Below are 26,900 nucleotides of genomic sequence, written 5' to 3'. Positions count from 1 at the left end.
TGGGCCACTTCTAGTTGTCTCCAGTCTAGTCCAGTCTGATAAGTCAGTGAAAGTTTTTACAGATTACGTACATTTTAGGTGCAATTGGACTGAACAAGTAACAGGTTTATTTCACAAATTCATATTTAGTATGAATATTTCCTTGCTCATGGCTCGTCTTTTCGCAACAATCTACTTCGTCCATTTCACTGCGTCAGGATCAACGCAAATTGAAAATACAAGGTAGCTTAAAAAATAAGGTAATTAGAACTTCAGCGCAAAACAGTTCATGTTGCAGGCAGACACACGGTAATAGGGTGTTGATACGCATGTCCGTTAGTCAAAATTCTTGCTCAAGTACTTGTTCCAACATCAATGATGGCGTGGAAAAACTCTGCATCCAGTCCCCGAAACCACGTCATGACAACATGCTGAACGGCCGTATTGTCGTTGAATTACTTACCACCCAGGTGCTTCATCAACGACCCGAAGAGAAGGAAATTACTGTATACCAGGTCGGGGCTGTAGGGAGGATGGTCAGTACCACGGTAACTAGAATCTCTCCTCTAGTTACCGTAGGCAGTACCTTCCACCGAAAATACCATAACAATTCACGAGTGCTCTTGTTTGTGTGTGTTCTGGCGTTGTAGTGCAGCGACGTGACACCTGTTGAGTAAAGTCTAGGTCGCTTCCTGTGAACTGCTCCTAGGAAACGCTCCAGTGTGTAACAGTAACTGCGGTATTCAATGCTGCTCACCTGCTTGGGTAATCAATCATCTGGACCATCAATTTTGACCGTTTGTACCATTTTTGTCAGGATCTGAGGGCTGGTTCGAGGGCCACTCATCCAATGTCAGAAAAAATGAGGAGCTATCTGACTGAGATAGCAGTCCCGGTCTAGAAAGCCAAGAATAACGGCTAAAAGACTTCCTCGTACCCACCTCGCATCACCTCGTAATCTGCAGGACTTCGGGCTGTGCAGCGGTCGGTTGGTAGGCCAAGGTCAATCAAGGCTCTGGCGTCATGTAAGTAAGGAATGTACGTAATACAGATTAGCAACTTATTTCGTATCGCATGCACTTCCACAAAAATGCAACTGATTATTCTAATGCTGACCGTTAATTTTGGGGCGATGCTTATATCTAATACGTATACTTGTCCATTGATTACGAACAAACTTGCCTATTTACAGGCTGTCCTAAAAACAAGGTACTGGGCGAGTTGGCCGTGTGGGTAGGGGCGCGCAGTTGTGAGCTTGCATCCGGAAGACAGTGGACTCGAACCGCACTGTCAGCAGCCTTGAAGTTGGTATTCTGTGGTTGCCCATTTTCACGCCAGGCAAATGTTGGGGCTGTACTTTAATTAAGGCCACGGCTGCTTCCTTCACACTACTACCCATTTCGTATCCCATCGTCGCCATAAGACTTATGTGTGTCGGTGCGACGTAAAGCAAATTGTAAAAAACAAAAATCAATGTCAAAACACATTAAATTTTATATAAACAGTTTTATTAATTATAAGGAAGATATGGTAGACAGTAATTATGCTTATGAAGATAGATTTATTTCTAAATATTGACCCGTTTTTGTCTCTATTTAGTTGATAAATTGTCCTAGAAATGAGAATAATTTTTGACATACTTTTCTACATTAGCCTTTCTCTCTTGGTCCTCCTTTTGCATTTTCTTAAATGGCTAAAGTCGTCATTCCTGTTGTTCTCTGATCTCTTCTCTTATCTTATTTTTTCTTCTTTCTTGTGGATGTTTTATTTTGATTCCACTTGCAGTATTTGAATATTAAGACAATTTGGAAATACTTTCGGAATGGCACCATCGCACAAAACGGGATGATTGAGTATACGGAAACGTGTTTTTTCGCCTTTGTCAGTGTACTTTTCGATGAATCTGAAATCACCGTCTTCAAAATGTTAAATGCACACTATTGATTGTTTGGTTGGTGGGTAGTCTGTGCGTGGGACCGAATTAACCCATTTACCACGAAGATCAGTATCCTAGGAAAATCGAAACCATTTACTTATCGTTATATTTTTATTAAATATAGGAGATCGTATGGTCTGAATCTTGTCAGACTTAACGAATGAATGAATGAATGAATGAATCAATCAATCAATCAATCAATCAATCAATCAATCAATCAATCAATCAATCAATCAATCAATCAATCAATGAATAAGTGAACCGAATTACCGTACTACCGATGCAATTTTTACCCTTTATTTTCCAATACATAATCGACGCCAGAATGAAATGAATACCAAATACATTGCCGAAGTCTCTCAAAATTGGTCGCATAATAACGTCCCTTAAAAAATCATCTTAGTACACATATCATATAAAATCTCAGTAGGGTCTGAGAACTCAAACCTAGAATATAATATTGCACACCTTTCTTGTTTTTACTACAGGAATTCAGGTTAATCCATGTAAATTAGGTGTGAACCTCTCTGAACGCTGCAATGAGTCATTCCATTCTGTCATTTGCAAGATTCCTATGACACAAACAAATACAGGTCAGAGTTCTAGAAATCCCAGTGTGGTATTCACCACTGTGTTTTCCTCATGCGTCAGTAATTTCCTCCTGCAGTATTTGCCCACTGTTAATACGCTGATATCTAATACTTACGTGTATCAGGGTTAAGATAGTATAGTGTATCTTCTTGGTATTTAAAATGACTAGCTCTGGATTATAACTATCACAAAAACATAAATGCAGACATTGGAAAATGGTGGCAGTGAATGGGATTGAGGTGGTGATTGGGATTTAAGAGTCCGACAAAGTAACTGAGGATATATAGCGTAGCCGGGTGACTCATTTGCCGAGAGATATATTGCTTCTTGACCGGCTAAGATGATCTAATGCAGTACGGTAGCGATAACTATTACTTCAGAACAATAGTTTAGTTTAAATTCTGTGGTATTGGTAGCGTGTTCAATCTGTTCGCTTTAAAATAGCGTCGTTTCTGTAGGAATATTAAAAAGTAATCGTGTGTTTAACGAGTGATGTATAAAGTAGAACAGCGTGCTATACGAAGCATTCTTCTTATACAGAGTACCGCTTTCGATTCATGAGCAAATTTCCTGGCATCTACCCTCCCCATGCGAGTACGGTACGTAAATTAGTAAAGACGTTCCGCACCACCGGGACAGTTCTTAACAAGAAACGCAGGAGGCGAACCGTTTCAACAGACGGAAAGCTTGACGAAATAGGAGCTCTCTTGGAAAGAACTCCAACAAAATCCCTGTCGCGTATCGCCGTACAAGCTAATGTGTCATTAACTTCTGCCTACAAAGCAACAAAAGTGTTAAAAGAAAAACCGTACAAACCCACCCTGTCAAATATTTAACCCTCAAGCACACGCGCCAAATCTTAGGGCGCAGACACACGCGTCGGGGTGCTTTCCACCCCAAATATCATTGTATTGTAAAATACGAATTACTGTATTAATTGGAGATTTTAAGATAGATTATAATACGAATGACTCTTTCTGCAGGGATTCAGCCAGAAATGTACAAGAGCGGGTAGAGCACAGAAGAGGTATTTGTACACTTCACCAAGAAATAAAATGACCTGGGGTGGATTCCACCCCATACGCGTGTGTTTGAGGGTTAAGTGTACCTGACAGTTTCGCTAGGGTTCGGTATTGTAACTAGTTGCTTCAGTCAGTTCACGATGGGTATGTTGACCCAGAACTTTTTATAGTGATGAAGCAGGTCTACAGTTACGTGGCCATGTAAATAGTCAAAACAATGGCGTGCAGAAAAACCCCACCAGCTGCATGTCCGTCCACTTCATGATGTAAAGATAGGAGTTTGGTGCGCAATAAGTGCTCGCAGAATTATATGGTCTATATTTTCCCGTGAAACAATAAATGCTGATCGATATATAGACCTCATTCTCAGTTCATTCTTTCAAGATCTGATGGAAGAGGAAAGGAGTAATGGTTACTCCATGCAAGATAATGCGACGGCACACACTGCCAGTCGGTCTATGGAAGTAATACGGGGAGTTTTCGAAGATCGGGTGGTTAATTATCCCCCTGTGTCTCCTGATTTAAATCCCTGTGATTATGGCATGTGGGGGATGATGGTGGTAAAAGTATATGTAAACAACCCTCACACAGAAAAGAACTACAAGAGAACATTACACAAGTTATTTCGAACATCACTCGGGCTATGATTCGCCGAGTAACTGCAGTCCTATTTACGAGGTGTCAGGCGTGTTTGACAGCTGGGGAACAACATTTGGAACATCAGGTAGGTTTTAGACTAATATTTTCACTGCAAATGGATTTCTATAAGTGTGAATTGCCGTGAGTAGTGGGGAGGAAAATCGCGCATTATACCGACTAGCGACAAAGTGACATTGCGCCAGCCGTGCCGTGCTCTGAGTGTGGCTGCGGAACGAGATAAAAAAAAGACCCTGTAGAAACCAGCAGTGAGTTGCGTTCGCAGTGTGGAAACCATTTCTTCTTGGTAACAGAGCCATGTTGTGTGTCAAATGCGAACATTAGAGATCATTCCGTGAAGCACGTTGGAATCCCCTACTTAACCCTAGAATTGCCAAACGTCGCGCTTGCGACTCAATATAATGTCACTAGAATGCCAACGCCGCACGCGCGATGAATAGTACATAGATTTGTTTAATCAGTTATAACATCATTTATCGTTTACTAACGCCATTTTAACAAGTAAGACATTGAAGAGGAAGCTTCAAGTCCTTCATCACATATTCCTCACTAGCCGGAAATGACTCAGTCAAGGACAGGGAAGGTATAAATGTCAGCTACTCTTTCCTCATCACCATGCACACGCCCCACTAAACCAAGCCCTCATTTCCTCACTTCCTTAAAGCACTGGAATGCAGCGTTAGCAACCACCGACAGTTAAGCAACAACGGGCGTGGTCACTCACTCAATGGGTGGCCATTGACCGCTCTGCTGCTTAACTACTCAGGCGCCTCACGCCATTACTTACTATCAAGCACTGCACCCAGCGCACATGCGCCAGGCCACATACTGGCCAATGAAGACAGAAGGAAACCAAAGCAACCCGCACAACCAACACCACTAATGCAGAGAACTCATTACTACGACAGGGCATTCAAGACCTCTTAGAGGTCGACAAGCCATAAACTTCACGGCTCCCAGGGACTCCGCCCCAGAGCCAATGAAAGAACGGGTGTGTCTCTCCGCCTCATCCCCATATCGTCTCACTTGCTATGTAACTTCGCGGTCGCCCGCTGTTCCTGTTGGTTTCCGTGAATATCGTTCGTTATCTTTCAACAGATTATTGAGTTCATTTTATTTTATTTTATTTTTTAACTTGTTTCTTTTGAAGTGTAAAATTTCAGCATGGATGATGAGCTACGTGATTCAAGTGACATTCGCAAAGTTCTTGCAGATGATTGGGATGCTTCCTCTTCCAGTGACATATTTTCTGTAGGTGATGATTCTCCTGACAGTGGAGCAGAGTATATTCTAGAATGTGAAGTTGAAAGTGATCCCGATGAACAGACAGGCTTGCTGACGTTTCATTGGATGATACTGTTTCCGTAAACACCATAGTGGTGCAGGGTTTATCCACACGAACAGGTATTCGATGTTTCCAAGAAGTTCCGCGTAAGGAATCCTGGCATTAGGAAATGTCCGCCCCGAAACAGTACACGCATTATTTATTTCTGGCCATGGAGAAGAATCCTTTTCTAGACCCACCAGCGAATATAGCGGAAGGTGATCTCAAACATGAACTATCTCGTCTAAGGTAAGACTCCGTGCTGTTTGTGGTCACGTGAAAGAAAGGGGACGACGCCATTTTTGGTGTCCCGGACGTAATTGTGAGGTGCACCGTGAATACTTTCATAAATTGGAGCATTTCTGCAGTCCTATGAGCTCGGAACTTTTTAATTCTTTTGTGTTTACTCCTTAGAACTAAATTTTTTAAACTAGAAGAAATTTCGCGTGTTTTGTATATAGTGATTTTTTAAAATGAGTGTCTTTATTTACTAATAATGAACTTGAAAGTATGCACACAAAAAAACTTGTTTAGTGTTCCAAAATTTTGATCGCATGATACGTACCAGATAAGTAAGTAAATTACCGAATACTTAAATAAGCATGCTAAATAAAGCTTTCTGGGTAATATGGTGTGCTCTCTCTAAGCGTGTTTAAATTTGTTAAATCATAAATGTGTAATGCATGCGAAGACGGCCTGCCATTTAGGGAAAAACACTCGGCACTTCTGGGGTTAAAATAACGGTCAAAGGTACTTGCTCCTAGATATGGCTTAATTATTATCAGACATTTTTACTGAGAGTGTAATATAACAACTCGCAAATATCAATCTACTGATCTGGCAAAATGTTTACTTGCTTTTAAATCAACTACTTTCAAAGAGTCATTGCTGATCTGTATAGGCTAAATAAAGTTGTAGGGGGTCCGCTGTCTGTAATTTCGTTTGTTTTGCCAATTTTTCAGATATTTATCCGTTTTAGGCCAACTCAAGGCCGAATCCGCTGTTTTTATCTTTCGGGTCTGTTTAACTGTTTGTCTGTCTGTTTGTTTGTTCTACCACCACGGCAAAACGGCTGGATAGATTTCAACCAAACTTCATATTTAGAGTATACTCACCCCGAAGAAGGTTTAGATATGCATATCATTTTAAATAATTGATTAGATGGGGTCAACTCCGTGGACCGTATGTGAAATGTCTCTTCATTATAAACAACTTTCGTTATCTTCATAATTTACTTTACTATCCAAATGACAGAGAAACTATTTTCTGCGGGTATCATGGTATGCGTGTGTGACCGACAGACCGACAGCGAACCTACAGGTTACCATGGCAACGTCTCTGACTTCTTCCCAGCAGGGAAGTAACGTATTGCCATTTTCCTCATCATGCCTTTAAATTCGTGGTTGTTCCTTGGGTAGAAGGCAAGAGAGGCGTCAATCGACCATTCTGCGGGATATTGGCGGAATATCGTTGGAGTTTATATCCGTCCTCAAGTAGCGTATGTAATTACACCATTACTCATTTTCTTATCTGTTGACCTAAGAATGCCTGCGCCTAAATTTCTCCTCTGTTACCTCTTTCGTATATCCATAACTCACACCAGCATAACTTATTGAGGGGCATTTGATTTTCCAATACATTCATTTGGAATTTACATATTTGTCGTCATCCGGCTGTCCTCACTTCTAATCCATTTTCTATTAATTTCAACTTTCCTTACTGAATTATTTTCTTCCTTAATTACTCCGTATGTATGCGAGTGCTAATCCCGAAAGCTCGACACATTTTCCTTTGAGGAAATATTCTAAGCTATGCAAATGTATAACTTTTCACCCCGGAAAATATCGGAACATGGATGCAATTTTAATGGCGGTGGAGACCTTCGTTTCGGCATAAATGGTGGCTAATCGGTAAGTCGTATCACAAATCAGAAACCACAATCGCGTTTCATTTTGGGGAGATCTACAACTTTGGTCCTATGACTTTTTGTCGTATACTATCCCTTATCCGTTAAATAGAGCTGTATTTCTCGATTTCAAGTTAATTTTGTACTTTCACACGTATATATTGCACCCATAAGCGAATTTACGTAATTAATGTATGAATTAAAAGTTGAATAATTCGCATATTGGAATACAATAGTAGGCTGTGAAAGCTAGCAGTCACAAAGCAACATTCTGTCAGACGGCAAGGAGATCCGCAAAACTTTTCTCATAGCACGAACAGCTTATAGACTGGCTTAAGTGCTACATCCAATAAAGTTTATGGTACCGGCAAGGAGTGGCAACTTTCTACTCGATTCTCACGGGAAAATCACGCGTTGAGCCTGACCTACTTAGAAGGGCAAGAGAGACAACGATAATACCCGCCAACCCTTGGCAGAAAATGGAAGCATCCATGCTGCGAAGAGCGCGAAAGTCTCAGCCAATCACAAAATTGCAAACTTGAATGTTTTGTCGTAGCGGGAATCTACAACCAGTTTTTCGCTATTTGGAGCCCGGAGTAGTCGTGAAAAAACAGTGTCCTGACTTCCTAATAATATTTGAAAATTTATCGGTGCAAACGTTGGATTAATTAGTGGCTAATTAAGAAAATTTCAACTTTACACTGAAGAGTAGTATCGCCCAGGAATTGAACTGTCATGGCGGGAAGAGAGGATTCGCAGAAAGAAAATAACGCCGGTGACGCGAGCCGTCGTGTGGATTACCCTGTGATCATTTCCCACGGCGCAATATAACAAGTAAGTCAGACCGAAATTAGGAAGATTTTGTACATTTTTTTGAAGCTTTAACCTACGGATGTATGATAAAGTGCTCCCAAGTGCTAGATTGCTACGCCAAATCCCTTCCACAGAACTATTTTCGAAGTGGGGGGAGAACTGTTTACAAAACCAACAGGCAGCGTGGTGAATCTTCAGTGTGTGAGTTAGTGTGTCAGCTTTCAAATTCAGTCTTGTACGGAGTGAGTTCAGTCTTGTGTGAAAGTTTCTTTGTGAATTCTGAGTCTGGTAGGAACGCGATCAGAGACACTTGTTGGCATCCGAGTGAGCCATGTATTTACTTGGGAGAGTAATATTTCAGGAGAAATGAACACTTTAACAAACTTTTATTTTTTTATTTGAATTATTGCAGAGATAACAGGCAATAGCTACACCTTTCAACACTTGCCTTAAATGAACTTACACAACCAACCGAGAAGGACAATGGAACATGTCGCAACACGTAACTGGATAAAGTTTTTCTAATCCACGCGTAGTTTGGATATTTGTTGAAAGGCCAATTTATTATTTTATTTCGGAGGACGATTAGTATAAAAATTTCTCCACACATCATTGGAAACAGTACTTTTAGTTTGTTTTCATCACTTTCAATGAACTGTCATGCCAAGCGAGATGGTACGGGGAGAAACTAGTTAAAGCAGACAGGGAGGAGAATGACTTTTCATTAATGTGAGGCCGCGATGTTTAGACCTTGAGTAAACTGTTATGTTCCGAAGAGGTGAACAACCGGTAAGCCTTAAACAAACAAACTGAGAGGGGTGTGTGACCAGCAGGAGACGTCAGGCAGGTAGCGGAGAGAAAACTTTCGACTTCACGTCAGGTTTATGCAGTGCTATTGTATAATCTTCACTGAAGTGCTAGAAAATGCGAGTGTTTATGTAAATGTGAACGTGTGTAACGCCTTCATAAAAATGTATCAAGTATGCGTGTGTGAAAATTCGGAATACCACATCAGCTTCAAGATGGAATTCTAATTCATCATGACAGAGCCCGGAGGGTGATCCAACCTGCCTCCATCACCAAGGTATGAGCAAAAATTATGCATAAATAAAATATGTAAGACTATGAACTAATCGATGATCAAATGTAGCTTAGACTGTTAGATGGGGTTGTAAATAATTCACATATTAAGAAGAAGAAGAAGAAGAAGAAGGAGAAGAAGAAGAAGAATATAATAATATAAGTGTGAGCTAGGGTAATTGCACTCTCTTTACGTAGATGTGTTTGTATATTATTTCTGGATTATTTTGTAGGAAGTCACTTTGACAGATTAGAATGCTATCTATTGAGATTTAACTGAGTGTAATGCCGATTTGTAATAATAATAATCGTGTTATTATAACTTAAGTTATGAGTGATATTTCTGTTGAAGTTATGATTTTGTAGATGCCGCCTTGTTGAGTTTTAATGCTTATTTTGCTACTTGCGCATTCAGTTTATTTCATGTTGTGTAATTCAGTCAGATGACCGGTTCCGGTAGTTCTTATACCGTGTATTTTTGCGACGATTTGGTGGACACGAAAATATTATTTCTGTGTGTAACTGCGGTTACACATTCTTCAATAGCCGTGTTTTTGAGAGGCAATCTCGTCATTTTAGTAAACAGTTAGTGACAGGAAGCCATTGATAAGTCAGCTCTGATATTTTGTGATATGTGAAGCAGAGAATGATCTAGAGATCGAGCTAAGTGAATAATATCCCTGATGATCTGCGTTGATAATGGAAATGTGATATTTGGACCATGTCATGAACTGTCGTAAGAAATAGAGATGTGTACGACAGATATTTCGCCCGCCGGATACGAGCGAGGCCGTATTATGAGTTACTACGTCGAGAATAATGACGAGTAAATAGAATTGAGAGATGAATAATTTAACCAAGAGTGTTAAATAGGTAACTACATGGATTATGATTGTAGGCAGAAGCCTGTATTTGTTTCAAATAGTTCCAGGGAAAGTAGATGCTCGGATAATATACGAGTTATAGCACGAGGTAATATGTGAGCGGAGCGACGAATCAATGTGCATTTTGACAGTTATATAGAATCATGGATGACATGTAATAGCAGCAATTATTGTCCATAAAGGCTGGACAGTGTCATGGCCAGACATTCTTGGTCTGAGGTTGGAAGATTGCCGTCAAATTCACAATATTTTGCTACTGGTAGCTGGGTAAATTTACTTTAGACTCTGATATGTGCGCATTTTATTTATTTATTTTATTAATTTTCAGCAGGCAGCGATGTTGGGATCTAGATTTTCTCTTTTATTATATTCTTTCTTGTGTATCTTTTATCACCGTGTTATTTTAGGATCTGATCATACGTGAATTATTTGTATTTAATTGATGTAAATAGGTAGGTGTAGTTAGGCTATTTTTGATTTCAGTATTTTTGGTTGGAGCAGTGTTTCTCCATTAACAGGTTTAATTATGTAAATAAGATGTCATGTGTTAGGATAAGAGGTCATCGATTAGTTCATAGTCAAAACCATAGTAGTGGTATGCTCATACCAGACATTCAGTGATTACCAAGCTTTAGAAATCCACTACATTTTAATTAGGAAATGAAGCGATCTTTAATAAACCAGTTGTATCATGAATGCCGCAAATGAATGAGGTAAATGAGATGGGATATGCCTCCATCTAGTGGTGGTACCACAAATAAGTGAGTTCGTAATGAAATGCAGTCAGCGGCAAATTAAGTAAAATTTTAATGTAAAAGGATCGCTTTTATTTGAAATGTAAACGTGGGGCACTTGGCCTAATTATTTTATATTTTTAAGAAGTCCAGGCTATCACAGTCATGCAGGTGAAGTTTAAATAATTAAATGAGTGATTGTAACACTCAGGTTCATGTTTCAATAATTTCTTGTTTTGCAACCACGAGTAGTTTTGAATGTGGCAGTGGTTATGTGGTAGATGAAGTACAATGTTCATGGTTGTTTCTCTAATTCATTCTCTTATTCGTTACACATGGTTAGTGCAGTCCATGTTTATTTAGAGTCGGGTGTCACCCAACTCAGTCACATGTGTTAAATATTTGATAGACACCTCTGAGTCAGTGTTGATTTGATGACTTAACCAATTAATTAACTACACTAATTTATTTTGATAGACATTTTTCAATGTATTACAATTCTGTATTTCAAATGAGGTGGTATTTTCTGACCAGAGTTTTGAATTTATTCACGTCATCGTCTTGAAGACAGTGTCAACGTAATCTGGAATATTTTATATTTAATCGACCTTCAGTCAATTTTTTTATTAGGCAGATAATTGAGTTATTGTAAGGTAGATCTTTAATTTTTTTTAAATTTCTATTTCATTTCACTCTGTTTATTTTCACCAGTTTATTTTCATAATTTTTGGCACTTTGCACTTTGTTCAATAAACCAGTTGGTTATTTAAATTTTAATTCAGTCTTTGGGTACCGTCATTATAGTTTAGTTTACCCCCATCTTTTCATTTCCTCACTCCCCGATCGACGTGTGGCCTATCACCCGTGGTATATTTCGGACGCACCGCGACTGAGGAAGAAGAGTCTACATGCAGCGGTGAGTATCAATTAAATGTCATTATTTACAGGAGCAGCCGGCGCACAGAGGAAGGAAGAAGATCACCGCATTTAGTGCCTTTGGAAGGGAACAATATTTACATTTGGCACACTTACAGGAAAGATAGAATCATGACATTCGGCAAGCACATTGAAATGACCAGTGGCCATGTGATAGCCAAATTTCATGATTCTAGCTGTCACATGAGTATCACAAATATACAGTAGTATGCGAACACTGTACAAAATTTCACACTATTCAATGATTCTAACTCAATATAACCCATAAATATAGGAGATACGAGAAGATGTCATGGCACCGAAGATGTAGAACACTGAAAGAGGCGTCTGCTGGTGAAGCCCGTTTGTAGATATGTCGCAGAGTTTCAAAGCAGTAACTCTCGAAATAAAGGTCTGCACTTCTAGAGTGTCTGTACATTGACTATTTTGGCGACATTTCTGCACAGTTATCCGTTTCAGGTGTAATAATGACCATCTGCATATTTTTAGCTTTCGTGTCCGTGTGTCTGTTTGTCTGTTCGTCTATAACTTGGAAACTACTGGATATATTTCCACCAAACTTCATTAGAATCCACCTGTCCTTCGGTAGGTTTTAGGGCATATATTGTTTCTAAATCCATGAACTGACTGGGGGTTTATACGAAACAGAAACCGTGATTTTGCACTCCCACAAATTATACACAATCTACCTGCCTTAATGGAAATTAATTTCTAAACCTTTTTCCTCATGTGCATCATTTCGATAAGAGGATTTATAAGGGAGATATCATTAACAGACCCGTTTTTCAGTACAAGTCCCACCGGACTTAACTTAAGAACGGGTGTGTGTTGAGCGCATTTCTTACAACTTGAAAACTATTGAAGATATTTGAACCAAATTTTATATTTAGCATCCACCTTTCCAAAGGTAGATATTAAAGGTCAATAACATTTCCTCTTCCCGGAATGGACTGGCGGTTTATAGGGAACCTAAATGGTTAATTGACTCTTTCACATTTTACCCAGTATACAGTACAAGACCAACCTGACTGGAAATAGACCAAATTTCTTGGAAATCCATTTCTAAAACATTTTCCATGTGCATTTTTTCGACTGGAAGATTAATAAGAGAGATATCATGAATGGTCGGTTTTGCAGGTTAAGTCCCGCAGACATAGACCAAAAGGTGTTGTACGTGGAGCAGATTCCTTATCTAACTATATAAATAAAATCGTATCGACTGTGTGCCTGTACATTGACTATTTCGGCGAAATTTTCGTACAGCTACGCGTTTAAAGAGTAATAATGACCATCTGCATACTTTTTGGTTTATTTTCCTGAAAGTCCTAATTTTAACCCTCCTCGCCCAAAATCCACATTGCGGCATAATCTGCCAGACGAACAAGAAAACTGAAATATGGCAAAATTATACGTATTAGGCTGTAACGGCCTGAACATTTCCAAGATCATTCAATTTTTTACTTTTTATCCCCGAAGAATATCGAAATATGGAGGCAATTTTGATGATGGTGCAGACCTTCGGGATGTCCTATCACATAACGGATGGCACAATCTCCGTTCAATTTGGAATGATTTACAACCTGGGTCTTATGACTTTTTGTCGTATCTGTATCCCTTTTACGTTTGATTTTGTCTATTTCTCGATGTTAAGTAAATTTGGATTTTTCACATGCGTAATTCATACTTTCAGTCACTTATAAGAAAGATAGAATCGTCAAACTCTACACGAAAATTGGCCCACCCAGTAGCCATATGTGAGCCAAATGCTATGTATGTAGCTGTCACTTAATAATCTGACAAGTAATGCAATGTGAGATAATCTTACTAAAATTTTAACCTATTCAATGTTTCTAACACGATCTGACCCAAGAATAGATGAGATATCATAGGACCAGCCATTTAGGCCGCTAAATCCGGCGTCTTATGGTACAATCCCTTGTCGATATGACGTACGTTTAGCAGCAGTTAATCCGTAAATGAAGGTCTGCAACATTGTAAGCATGCATACACTTTTGTATGTCGATCTATATATATTCACTGATGTCGTTTTGTTGCGATCGAGAAAGGGTGTGTCTGCTATTGTAATCAGTACTCCCCACACCGACTTTGACTGGCAGTAGGAATGGGGTCCTTCTCCAACACCTGTGTAACTGGCATTAGTAAGGAAGGCCTACCATTGTAATGAATAATTCACTTCTCGATTTGACTTGCAGAAGGTAAGGGAGCATGCAGTGTTGTTTTAAACCCCCCTACCCGATTGTGTTTGGCTGTAGGCAAGGGTGCCCGCCCTTATAAACAAATGTATCCATCTAAAATGTGACTGGCATTAGGCATAGTGGCCTGCTATTTTGATGGAAACCCACCAACTTGGTGTGATTGGTTGTAAGCTGGCTGGCTGGCTGTAGGAAAAGGAGCCTGTCATTATAATGATAACTACACAACTCAATTTCGACTGGTAGTAGGAAAGTTGCCTGCCATTCAAATGAAAACTCCCCAACTGTAATCTGTCTGGAAGTAGGAAAGGGAACCTGTCATTGTATCGAAAACTCTCCAAATCGATTGTGACCGCGCAGTAGGCAATGGGGCCCGCAGTTATAATGGAAACTTCCCTACTCGATTGTGAATGGCAGTAGGCAAGTGACCCTGCCGAATCACAAATCTGTAATAAGCACTTTACATTGGAAACACCGTATTAGGAACCTCCCCATGCTGTTTCTAGGGTAACGCTAAGAGACATGCCATTTTAAAACAATCTTATTTACTGCATGTACAGTATTTACTTCGATATTCGAATACAATGTAGAACACCGTAGCGAAGCACGGGTACATTTGCTAGTATTATATAAACGAATTAATATGGAACACCAACGTACTGGACTAGAAATATTATTTTCCTGTACTATTAAACTGTACAGTGTATAGCTAGAATAATAAGCAGAGTCAAATTTCGTACAGGGTGATATTAATCACTTATACTGACAGAAACTCTCAGACTCCATTTTGGTGTTCATGTATTCATTTTCAAAGTGTGGTTATAGGGGATAAATTTGAAGAAAGAGATTTTAAATTATTAACACTGAAGTACTGGGCGATAAATGTTATTTTCCTATACTATTAAACTATACATTATATAGATAGAATAGTATGTAGTTTAAAAAGTCATACGCTGTGATATTAATTACTAAAGGTAGATAAAGAATATTTGTCACACTCCATTGTGTTATTCATGTATGCGTTTTAGATGTGTGGTGTAAGAAGGTTAATCGACTCGAAATCGGGAGGATTTGGGTTCGGATCCCACTGGTGACCGGTTGGTCATTTTTATTCTGTACTTAATACCTCTCCAACACGTACTCTAGGTACGTCACACGACCTAATAGGTCTAAAGTCGATTTCGATTACATTGCGGTCGTGAAAATACAATATTAATTGACTTGGTCCACAACGAGTGACTTGCACAGACTCTACAGTGTGATGGGGGTAGTGCCAGACCTGTAGCTTAGATCCTTTCCAACAGAACAAATATGACCTAGGCCCCCACAGCTCGATGGTAGAGCGACCAGCGCGAAATCGGGTGATTGTGGATTCGGTTTCCACTGGTCAGTCAATCACTACTGATCTGCATTTAGGGCAGTCGGCCAGGTGGCAGGTTCCCTATCTGTTTCTTTCCTAGCCTTTTCTTAAATGATTTCAAAGATATTGGATATGTATTGAACATCTCCCTTAGTAAGTTATTCCAATCCCTAAATCCCCTATCTATAAACGAATATTTGCCCCACATTGTCCTCTTGAATTTCAACTTTATCTTCATCTTGTGATCTTTCCTACTCTTGAAGACACCACTTAAATTCATTCGTCTACTAATGTCATTCCCCGCCATCTCTCCACTGACAGGCTCGAACATTCCACTTAGTCGAGCAGCTCGTCTTCTTTCTCCCAAGTCTTCCCAGCCCAAACTTTGCGACATCTTCGTAACACTACTATTTGTAGGAAATCACACAGACATAATCGAGCTCCTTTTATTTGGATTTTTCCAGTTCTCGAATCAAGAAATCCTGGTGAGGGTCCCATACACTGGAACCATAGTCCAGTTAGCGTCTTACGAGAGACTTGTATGCCCTCTCCTTTAAATCCTTACTACAACCCATTAACACCCTTATAACCATGTACAAAAATCTGTGCCTTCTTTTTACAATCCCATTTATGTGATTACCCCAACGAAGATCTTTCCTTATGTAGGAACTTTCACCCCATAAACGCAGTAATTAAAACTGAGAGGACTTTTCCTCCTTGTGAAACTCACAACCTGATTTTTAACCCCGTTTATCACCATACCATTACCTGCTGTCAATCTCACATCATTATCGAGGTCATTTTGCAGTTGCTCACAATCTTGTAACATATGTATTACTCTATGCAGAATAACATCATCCGCAAAAGCCTTATCTCTGATTCCACTCACTTAGTCATATCATTTATATACTGTATATGAAAACATAAAGGTCCAATAATACTGCCTTGAGATATTCCCCTCGGGTCAGATAAAACTCCGCGTGCTCTAATTCTCTGAGATCTATTTTCTACAAATAAAGTAACTCATTCAGTCACTCTTTGTCTAGTCCAACTGCACTCTTTTTTTGCCAGTAATATCCCATGATCCACCCTATCAAATGACTTCGACAGGTCAATCGCGATACAGACTATGCGGCCTCCTGAATCCAAGATATCTGCTATATCTTCAGTTGAGCTTCATTGGAATAACCCTTCCTATAGCCCAACTGCCTTCTATCGAACCAGGTATTAATTTCACAAACATGTCGAATATCATCGGAAAGAATGCTTTCCCAAAGCTTCCATGCAATGCATGTCTAACTGACTGGCCTGTAATTTTCAGCTTTATTTCTATCACCCTCTCTTTTTGCACATGGACTACTGTAGAAACTCTCCATTCATTCGGTATAGATCCTTCATACAAACAATTATCTAATAAGTACTTTAGATATGGTACTACATCCCAACCCATGTTATCAATTCCAGCCACTTTTCTAGTTTTCAATTTTCTTTCTTATTAAAATGTCATTGCTATCATATGTATATTTTAATACATCTTTAGCATCAGTTATCTCCTCTATCTGGACGTATCCTTGTAACCAACAATCTTTACCTACTGCTGACTGAATACTTCTGCCTTTTGAAGATCCTCACATACACAATCCCCTTGTTCATTAGTGATTCCTGGAATGTCCTTCTTAGAACCTGTTTCTGCCTCAAAGTGCCTGTATATCCCCTTCCATTTTTCACTAAAATTCGCGTGACTGCCAATTATACTTAACATCATGCTATCCTTAGCTAACTTCCCTGCTAGATTCAATTTCCTAGTAAGATCCGTCAATTTCTCCTTACTTCCACAGCTTTTTCTAACTATATTTTTTTTGCATTCTGCACCTCCTTCTGTCTCTTTATTTCTCTGTTATAATAAAGTGGGCCTTTGCCAATTCTTACCACCTTCAAGGGTACAAACTTCTTTCCACATTCCTCAGCAACTGCTTTAAACCCATCTCAGAGACTGTTTTAATTTTTATTTATCGTTTTCCATTAATCATAGTTACATTTCTAAAACTCCATCATGTCTGCTTTATCAGCCATATGGTACTGCCCAATAGACCTACCTTTAAGACCTTCCTTTCTATCACATTTATTTTTAACTACGACAAAATCAGCTTCGTGATCACTAATACCATCTATTACTTCGGTTTCTGTATAGAGGTCATCTGGATTTACCAGCACCTCGTACAGTATATTCTTCCTTGAATTTGTTCCATCACTTTCTGAATCAGCTGTGCTTCCGATATTAACTTATTTGCCATTTGTTGTTCATGTTTCCTGTCGTTCGCATTACCTTCCCAATTGGCATTTGGTAAATTGTGATTTCCCACTACAATCACGTTCCTTTCCATGTCATTTCCCATATGGCTGATTATCTTATCAAATAATTCTGAATCAGCGTCAGCGCTATCCTTTTCCGGTCTCCAGAAACATCAGTTTGGCTATAATCTTTAGAAATGAGTCTTACACTTTGAATCTGATATTTGTCACCTTTAACTTCTTCGTTAGGGGCCGATGACCTTAGATCTTAGGCCCCTTTAAACAACAAGCATCATCATCGTCATCATAACTTCTTCGTAGCTTACAAATTCTTCTTTCACCAGAATGAATACTCCCCCTCCTACCGTCCTATCCTACTTTTACGATACACACTCCAGTCCCGTGAGAAAATTTCTACATCCATTATATTTCTCAGCCATGATTTAACTCTATTACAATATCTGGTAAGTATATATCTATTAAATGAATTCTATTCCTTTCTTTATAAAACTTCTGCAGTTCAACACTAACGTTTTTATGTCATCCCTACTTGATTTCCATATCTCTGTACCTTTAACACCGCTCCCTAGACCAGCCCGTTTCCCTGAATGTACCTCCCTATAAACCTTCTAAACAGATTTCCTAACTTATGCGTACCACTGTGATTTAAGTGAAAGCCATCTGAGCGCAGATCCCTATCTTCTACCCACCCATTAGGATCTAGAAATCTCACTCCCAGTTTCTTAGTTTCCCACATATCCACTCCACAAAACCAAACCAAACCAAACCCCGTGGCACTACAGCCCTTGAAGGGCCTTGGTCTACCAAGCGACCGCTGCTCAGCCCGAAGGCCTGTAGATTACGAGGTGTCGTGTGGTCAGCACGACGAATCACCTCGGCCGTTATTCCTGGCTTTCTAGACCGGGGCCGCTATCTCACCGTCAGATACTTCCTCAATTCTAATCACGTAGGCTGAGTGGACCTCGCACCAGCCCTCAGGTTCAGGTAAAAATCCCTGACCTGGCCGGGAATCGAACCCGGGGCCTCCGGGTAAGAGGCAGGCACGCTACCCCTACACGACGGGGCCGGCTCATACCCACTCCATAGTCTCATTTAAATCCCCAATCGTCATCCAGTCAGTATCACTCCTGTACAGTATTCCACTGATAACAATTTTCGATTCCTTAATCGTCACCCGTTCTGCATTTACCAGATCCCACACAACCCCAACTCTGTTGGTACTTATACCTGCTTACCTTACGTTGTTGGATCCCCCGTGAAACACTACCACCTTCTCCATTCCCTTCTCATTCTCCTCTATTTCCTTCAACATCTGCATCATCCTCATTCCTGGATAACACTCTGCCCTGGTTCCCTTTCCTCCACACACTATCCCCACATGTCCAACAATGAAATCCCCCATGACCGGAGCCTCAACCCTACCCACCTCATTTGATCCACTCCCCTCTAGGTCAGTCCTATCTTACCTGACAGCTGCAAAAGCTACTTCCTCCTCCCTTTTCTCCATCGCATGACCCTGTTACACCTGTCTTTTCCTGTCCTCTATTCTACACTTCCCTTTCCTACCTTTTCCCTTCCTCCTACTTCCACATTTCTCAGCAACAGTTCCCTGTTCCTCATCTTCTTTCTCTTGTTCTACCTGCAGTGACTCGTACCGATTTCTCACAGACACCTGTCCTGGATTATGATCCTGAATAGAACCCTTAGCCAGCAATCTCCTTTCCATTAGAACATTCGACCACCTGTCTCCTATGATTCCCCCTTTCCTTCCCATCCATCTTTTATTCCTACTGCATCCTGTGCATTGTTTGAGGGAGGCGTACCTTCCTACCTGTCTTTTGAGAGAATTCTGATTATCTCACTTAATCTCTCCAACTCCTTCCTCCTAGTCCTTAATTCCTGGCCACACTCACACTCATTAGTCATTCTTTACGGAAAAATGAAAATGAAAATAAAAATAAATAACTTATTATGTGGGGTAGGGGTAAGGGTTATTCTGCCCGAAGGCAGGTTCGAACCTCCGCAGAGGTATTCCTGAGCCGGAGTTTACATGCGGTAGGGTGGCCAGTCCCTTCCCGCTTCTCCATTCCCTTACCCCCACCAACAGCGCGTGGCAACCCATCCAACTCCTGACCACGCCCAATGTTGCTTAACTGCAGAGATCTCACGGGACCCGGTGTTTCAACACGGCTAAGGATATAAATATTGTCTAGGATAGTACAGATAGATCACACGACCATAAGTTAATATAATACTACACTGCAATACTATTTGACGACGTCGTGGTGTACGGGTAGCATGCCTGCCTCTCGCTCGGAGGACCGGGTTCGATTCCAGGCCAGGTCAGGGAGTTTTCTCTAGACCTGAGGGCTGGTTCGAGGTCCACTCAGCCTACGTGATTAGAATCGAAGAGCTATCTGACGTTGAGATGGCGGCCCCGGTCTCGAATGCCCAGAATAATGGCCGAGAGGATGCGTCGTGCTGATCAGACGGCCTCTCGTAATCTGCAGGCCTTCGGGCTGAGCAGCGGTCGTTAAGTGCGTGGGGGACAATACTACTTAGTCGTGCTATATTTTTATCCTACACACCTGGGTGTTTGTGCAGTCCCCAACATCGCTGCAACTCACATACCACACATTACACTATCCCCCACCACAATAACACGCAGTTCCCTACATATGGCAGATGCCGCCCACCCTCATCGGAGGGTCTGCCTTACAAGGGCTGCACTCGGCTAGAAATAGCCACACGAAATTAAATTAAATCCTACACACAAGGAGTACACAAGAATTACACAATTCTAAACTGCAGTTAAACCTTCCCTAATTACAACAGCAGATTTCTAGTAAGACAGTTTCTACAGATACTTCTACTATACTACATAAATATTTTGCAATAGAATAAGCACGCTTATTTCTAATAAGATACTACAATACAATACAATAATTTTAAACTGCGTTCAGACTTATCCTAATTACAATATGTTACTACTACAAGCAGAAATAAAATTGCAAGGTTGTAATTCGCAAGAACTACTCGAAAATCACCAACAAAGCTAAATGCGTAGACAGATTATTATTAGTACTACTAAATCAATAATGTTATTTGCTTTACGTCCCATCATCATCATATTCTAAAGGCTAAGCCTTGTCGCTGCAGCCACAGTTACCTATCTTGAGCCAGTCTTTTCAACTCAGCGTAGGTCTTGCACTTCATCTTCAGAAGCAGGTTCTTGTAGTAAGACACTCTGGGTCGTCCTCTTCCTCTTTTCCAGCAATTTTTCCTTCAATGATACGTACTACACGAACGTAACACGACCTAATAGTTTGGAAGTCGGTTTCGATTACAATTCGATCGTAAAATTTCATTATTCATTAAAAGGGTTAAATTTGAATAAAAAGATTTTTAAACCTGTAGCATTGATTCTATGACAGATATGATGGTGAATGACGTCACCCTTTCTGTAACGTATTGATGGCAGGTGATATTTGACAAGTACGTTGCGTGTTATAACGCCGTATTCTGAGAATTGGCAAGAGTGTACTCAATCAGTACCAAAGACATATCTCAAGTCTACAGTAATTAATAACATTATGTACTAGAAGCGATATCATTCATCGAATGGTGTTAAATAAAGTTGCAAATTATAGCATCTTATTTACGTTACAAATTGTGTCGATTTACAGGTGAGCCTATAGAAGAAGCAAGTGGCTTCCATTATTTTTCACCTGACGTAATGTACCGAGCAGTTTATATGTGGGGACGTAATCTACTGTGTTCTGCGCACTGTTGCAATAAGATTTCAAGTGGTATGTTTAACGTTGTTTAAGGAGCAGAACAGATTGTATCACCATGGCGCGCTGCCAACATCACCAATACCGCTATTAGTTTTAATTTAAATGCATGGATCGACATCACATTTAATTTACTCTAATAGCACACGTCTTTACAAGAACTTCAATTTATTGTCATTATGTACTTTTATAAATATAGCAGCACAGAATCCATTAGATCTAGACGTACGGCAAAAGAGAGCGAGAGAGAGAGAGAGGTATACTCGGGGAAAACTGTGAAACAGAATTCCGGAAGGATTCTTTCCTCCCATACCGTGGGTATACAAGCAAAAGCATAGTCAGTTTTTGATTTTTTTTTACATTTTCACACTACGCTATGTGAAATATTCCAGTCCATTGATTGGTTATGTCAGTTATACTGTACAATGTCATTTGGATACTGAATTCTAATTTTTATATTTTTGATATGTCTATTTCATCATCTTTCCTTCTTAATGTGTTTGCCCTTCAGGGTTGGTTTTCCCTCGGAATCATCGAGGGATTCCACATTTATCGCATCAAGGGCAGTGTCCTGGAACGTCTTTCTACCATTTCATATCTCAAAGTTCTGACCGGTACCCTAGGGGTTGTATATATCACTCCCTGTAACCTCATTCAGCACCCTCTTACGGAATTCCAAGTACAACAGTTACATGTCGGGATCTAGAGTTGTTGGGTTCTGGCCACGTTTGCCGAATAAGCTCATTCCTATCTATCCCTTCATGTAAATTACTGGCAGTGACAGGAGTTGGCTGCCAAAGAAGAATGATGTAAAGGCCAGAGTACTGTTAGGGACGGAAGGCCGTGAGACGTGCTCTTTCTAAATCGCCTGACAGCCTTGTGTACTACCCAATGGACTTCATTCAAAGTGTCTTGAGTTTATTTCCCTTTCGCTGCTGCATATTGGACGCATTTCAAGAGAATTCGCAGGTGAGTGGACTCGACCTTGCGAGGCGTGATGGATCTCAGTGGGAACTAAACGAGTTCTTTTCCGGGATGAGCGCTCTTACTGCAGGAATTCGTAATGCAGAAGAGTTTAGTTTTAGATAAGTGTAGCGATGTATAAAGGTAGGTATAAAAATTAAAATAGACATGAATTAATGAGGGACTTCGGAGCACCCAAGAAACATAAAATTTGGTACCAGAGAATCATATATTTCGAAATCAATTATTCTTAAAGTTATGTAAGAGGCGAGGGAGTGATCTGGGTGGTGGTGGTGGTGGTGGTGATTATTGTTTTATGAGGAAGTACATCTAGGCAATCATCCTCTATATAACACTAATCAGAGAGAAAAAAGGAAGGGATCCGACACTTCGAAAAATGAAGGTATCGGCCAAAGAAAGACAAGGGCCACGAAGGGCGTGAAATGAAAGACTCCCTAGCCCTCGCAAACCTAATAGCGTCGGGGTCGGAAAAGGGCAAGAGTTGACCAAGGGAGATCAGATAGGATGGATGAAAGTAAGTGGCACAAGTAAGTGGAAGCAATGCCAGGACTCAGCTGAGGACCCAGTGCTTACCAACCCACGCTCCAAAGTTCAGAGCGCCTGGGGCCCCTTTTAGTCGCCTCTTACGACTGGCAGGGGATACCGTGGGTGTTATTCTACCGCCCCCACCCACAGGGGGGAGTGATCTGGGAATGGGACGGGTGCTCTGAATAGTTGTTCAGAAAAACTATTCGCATGTATAGCTTTTTCAAACCAATGGCAACCATTTTCCAAAGTTGTGACCTAAAAATTTCAGATTTTTGTGAGTTTGAAAGAAATCTTTGAGGGATTTTTTTGAAATGTTTTAATATACTGTAAATGATAGTCGAAGTGTTACGATGTATAACGTTTGGTATAAGAATGAAAATAGAAATGAACTAGCATTTGTACACTTTATTCGCAGCCGGACTGAGTGGCAGGTTCGATTCAGGCTCAGTCCGGCGGTATTTGTAGTTGCTCAAATACGTCAGCCTCGTGTCAGTAGATTTACTGGCAGGTAAAAGAACTCCTGCGGGAATAAATTCCGGCACCTCAGCGTCTCAGTAAACCTTGAAAATAGTTAGTGAGACGCAAAGTCATAAACATTATTTGTTATTCGCACGGAAATTTACATTCGGTTACATGTTTCCTTCATGAATTTTACCCAGGTTTCATGTCAGGGCTGCCGACAGTGGGGTTCTGACGCACTATCTCCCGAATATTGGATACTGGTCGCACTTAAGCGACTGCAGCTGTCGAGCTCGGTAGATTCACATGTTTAATTTGACACGCTAAACTTAGTCTATATCTTTCTACGAAAGCACGTGGTAGTAACGTGTAGTACGATAAAGCTGAACAAGCTGGAGACAGGATGAGGACGATTCCTAATTTTTGGTACGGTACAACTCCTGGTCCGAAGTTGTGCGAAATTCTTCCAGTTTCTCAGTTGCGTATTGTTACTTTTTCGACCACTGGCGTGGCGCTGTAATTGAGGTCTCTCGAAACCCATCACTATACAGCACTTTCCTCAAAACACTGCAGGTTTCAAAAACCAATATATTCTATATCATCGTTGTAAAAATCATTTAAGCTTCAACGTAGATATTCTGTCTGAGGTTTAGGTAATGAAATGTGTAATGCGACTGGTAGGGAAGTTCTCCTAGTTCTCGCACAACTGTTTTAACGACAGGATAATATCTCTAATTAGCAGATACTTTTCTCAATCCATTCTTCCTAGTAATTTTAGTGCCTAAAATTGCTGTTCCCAATAAATGTGGATTCTATGGAAATACATTTGCAGATACCCTAGTTCCAATTTATGTAAAATGTTATTATTATAACCAATAGCTTAAATGCTTTTTTACAATTTATATTGTTGGAAATCGGGAAACAATGTTCAAATTGTGTGACTTGTAAATTTTTTACCGCGGAATCGCAATTTCCTCACTCTTTGACCAAGTTGTAGTTAGTTTAGTATTTTTTCAGTATCTGCGTGTTCCTTTTGTACTTCGATTAAGAAATAATAATAGGGACTTAGATGATGGCGTCCCACAACAGATCTTAGGCGATTATACTACATCTCAGAAAGTTTATTAGTTCTCAAATATCGCTGAAGTACTGAATCTCATTGATTCTCTTGTTCTGCTGGATCTCGAAGAGGAATTACTTGTCGGTTTCCCATTGTTCTTCTTCTGCTACTGTGAATAATTGGAAGGAATTCCTGTATTTCTTTGAAAGTGCAGAACTACTTCCGACTGAGGCAAAAACGCTAAATCACACACTTTTCTTCCCTCATTTTATTGATTTTTACCATGTGAGCTATCCACCATTGATGGGAAGGCACAGATATCCACACAATATAGCTTTAATATATATGCATTTAGAAAATGTCATGTAGATCCTGAAGTGGGGAAACATCAGGCTTATTGAAGACGCCGCTCAGAATAATATGCATCGCCTCATGTGTGTTTAGTTGATCAAAACTCATGAACTCCGTTATAAACATCGCTCGTCTTTTATATATGCCAAGCGCCACTTCATAGACCCCCAATAGTCCATGTGCTATAGTATGTGACTTCTAACAAAGCTGGTAAACCTAGCATCTGTTACCCAACCGAGGACACAGAAAAAGGAGTTTGTCCAAATATTTTACCTTTGTTACCAAGTCCATGAGAGCTGTCAATTTCACGTGAAATACACGTTATATAATGTTGTGACGATAATCGGTTGACTGAACGTTTTGAAAAACTTGTCTTCCCACTTCGGGTATATCAGTTCGGGTCTGATCAGGAATATTTACAAACATAGCATATTGAGTTAATTCATGTACTCGTATATATAAAGGTCGTCCGGTAAAAATACTTGAAAATAAATCTATCCTGTCCTGACCCGTGATATCCTTAAGGTGAGGGTATCTTTCAGCCCTTCTCGTGAGTACTTATATAGACTGATCTTACAGTCTTATCTTCCTCAAAATATCTACGCAGCACTGATCAGACAGTTGAAATACATGCCAGAAGTTCATTTCGCCTTGCCTTAACATAAGTGGGTAAGGATAGAATGGGATATATATTTTGTTTAGATGAGTCTTTCGTTCTCTGGAAAATCTCGCTTGTCACATTCTTTCCATGCCAGCAGCACCACTACCTTGACCGTTGCCGATAGGTTATAATGGCCTCAATTATAATCTTATGGCTTCCAGTCATCTTCAGCAGCCACTGATTTGGAACGTACAATTATAAGAACTGTAGCGCTCTGGCACCAATTTGTTTCTATCTGGTATGAATTTGTAACAGTACCATCCATGCATTTGCAGAAATTAGCTCAAATTTCTCAACATAATGCCTAAAATGACCAAGAGCAAAGGAAGAGACAGTTCGCAAAGGGCAGTCGTGAGTCATGAGCAAACATGTTGCGCATCTAGAGTGTTCCATGGAGGGTACATGTGTAATATACATACATACATACATACATACATACATACATACATACATACATACATACATACATACATACATACATACATTATCATTATAGACTGTTGTGCCATTTAGCGTGAAGTCTGCAAGCCTCTGTGAATTTACTAAACGTCGCCACAATCCTTGATTTGCAACTAGTGTTGTGGCCTCATTTATTTCTATACCTCTTATATTTAAGTCGTTAGAAACCGAGTCTAACCATCGTAGTCGTGGTCTACCTCTTCTTCTCTTACCCTCCATTACAGAGTCCATCATTCTCCTAGGTAACCTATCCTCCTCCATTCGCCTCACGTGACCCAAAAACCGAAGCCGGTTTATGCGTACAGCTTCATCCATCGAATTCATTCCTAAATTAGCCTTTATCTCCTCATTCCGAGTACCCTTTGTACCAACAATCATTCCTGCTACTTTCATGTCTGTTACTTCTAACTTATGAATAAGATATCCTGAGTCCACCCAGCTTTCGCTCCTGTAAAGCAAAGTTGATGTGAAAGCAGACCGATGTAAAGATAGTTTCGTATGGGAGCTGACTTCCTTCTTACAGAATACTGTTGATTGCAACTGCAAGCTCACTGCATTAGCTTTACGACACCTTGATTCAATCTCACTTACTATATTACCATCCTTGGACAACACACAACCTAAATACTGGAAATTATCGACCTGTTCTACCTTTGTATCACCAATCTGAAAATCAATTCTGTTCAATATTTTACCTACTGACATCAATTTAGTATTCGAGAGGCTAATTTTCATACCATACTCATTGCACCTATTTTCAAGTTCCAAGATATTAGACTGTAGGCTTTCGCTACAGATCAGATAGTGGTCTGTATCATCGAAAAATCTGCGGGAAACTCGTACATTCCTAACAGAT

Source organism: Anabrus simplex, chromosome 5 (genome assembly GCF_040414725.1).
Source record: "Anabrus simplex isolate iqAnaSimp1 chromosome 5, ASM4041472v1, whole genome shotgun sequence".
NCBI classification, from domain to species: domain Eukaryota; kingdom Metazoa; phylum Arthropoda; class Insecta; order Orthoptera; family Tettigoniidae; genus Anabrus; species Anabrus simplex.
The sequence above is the reverse complement of the archived record's forward strand: the minus strand, read 5'-3'. Positions refer to the sequence as shown.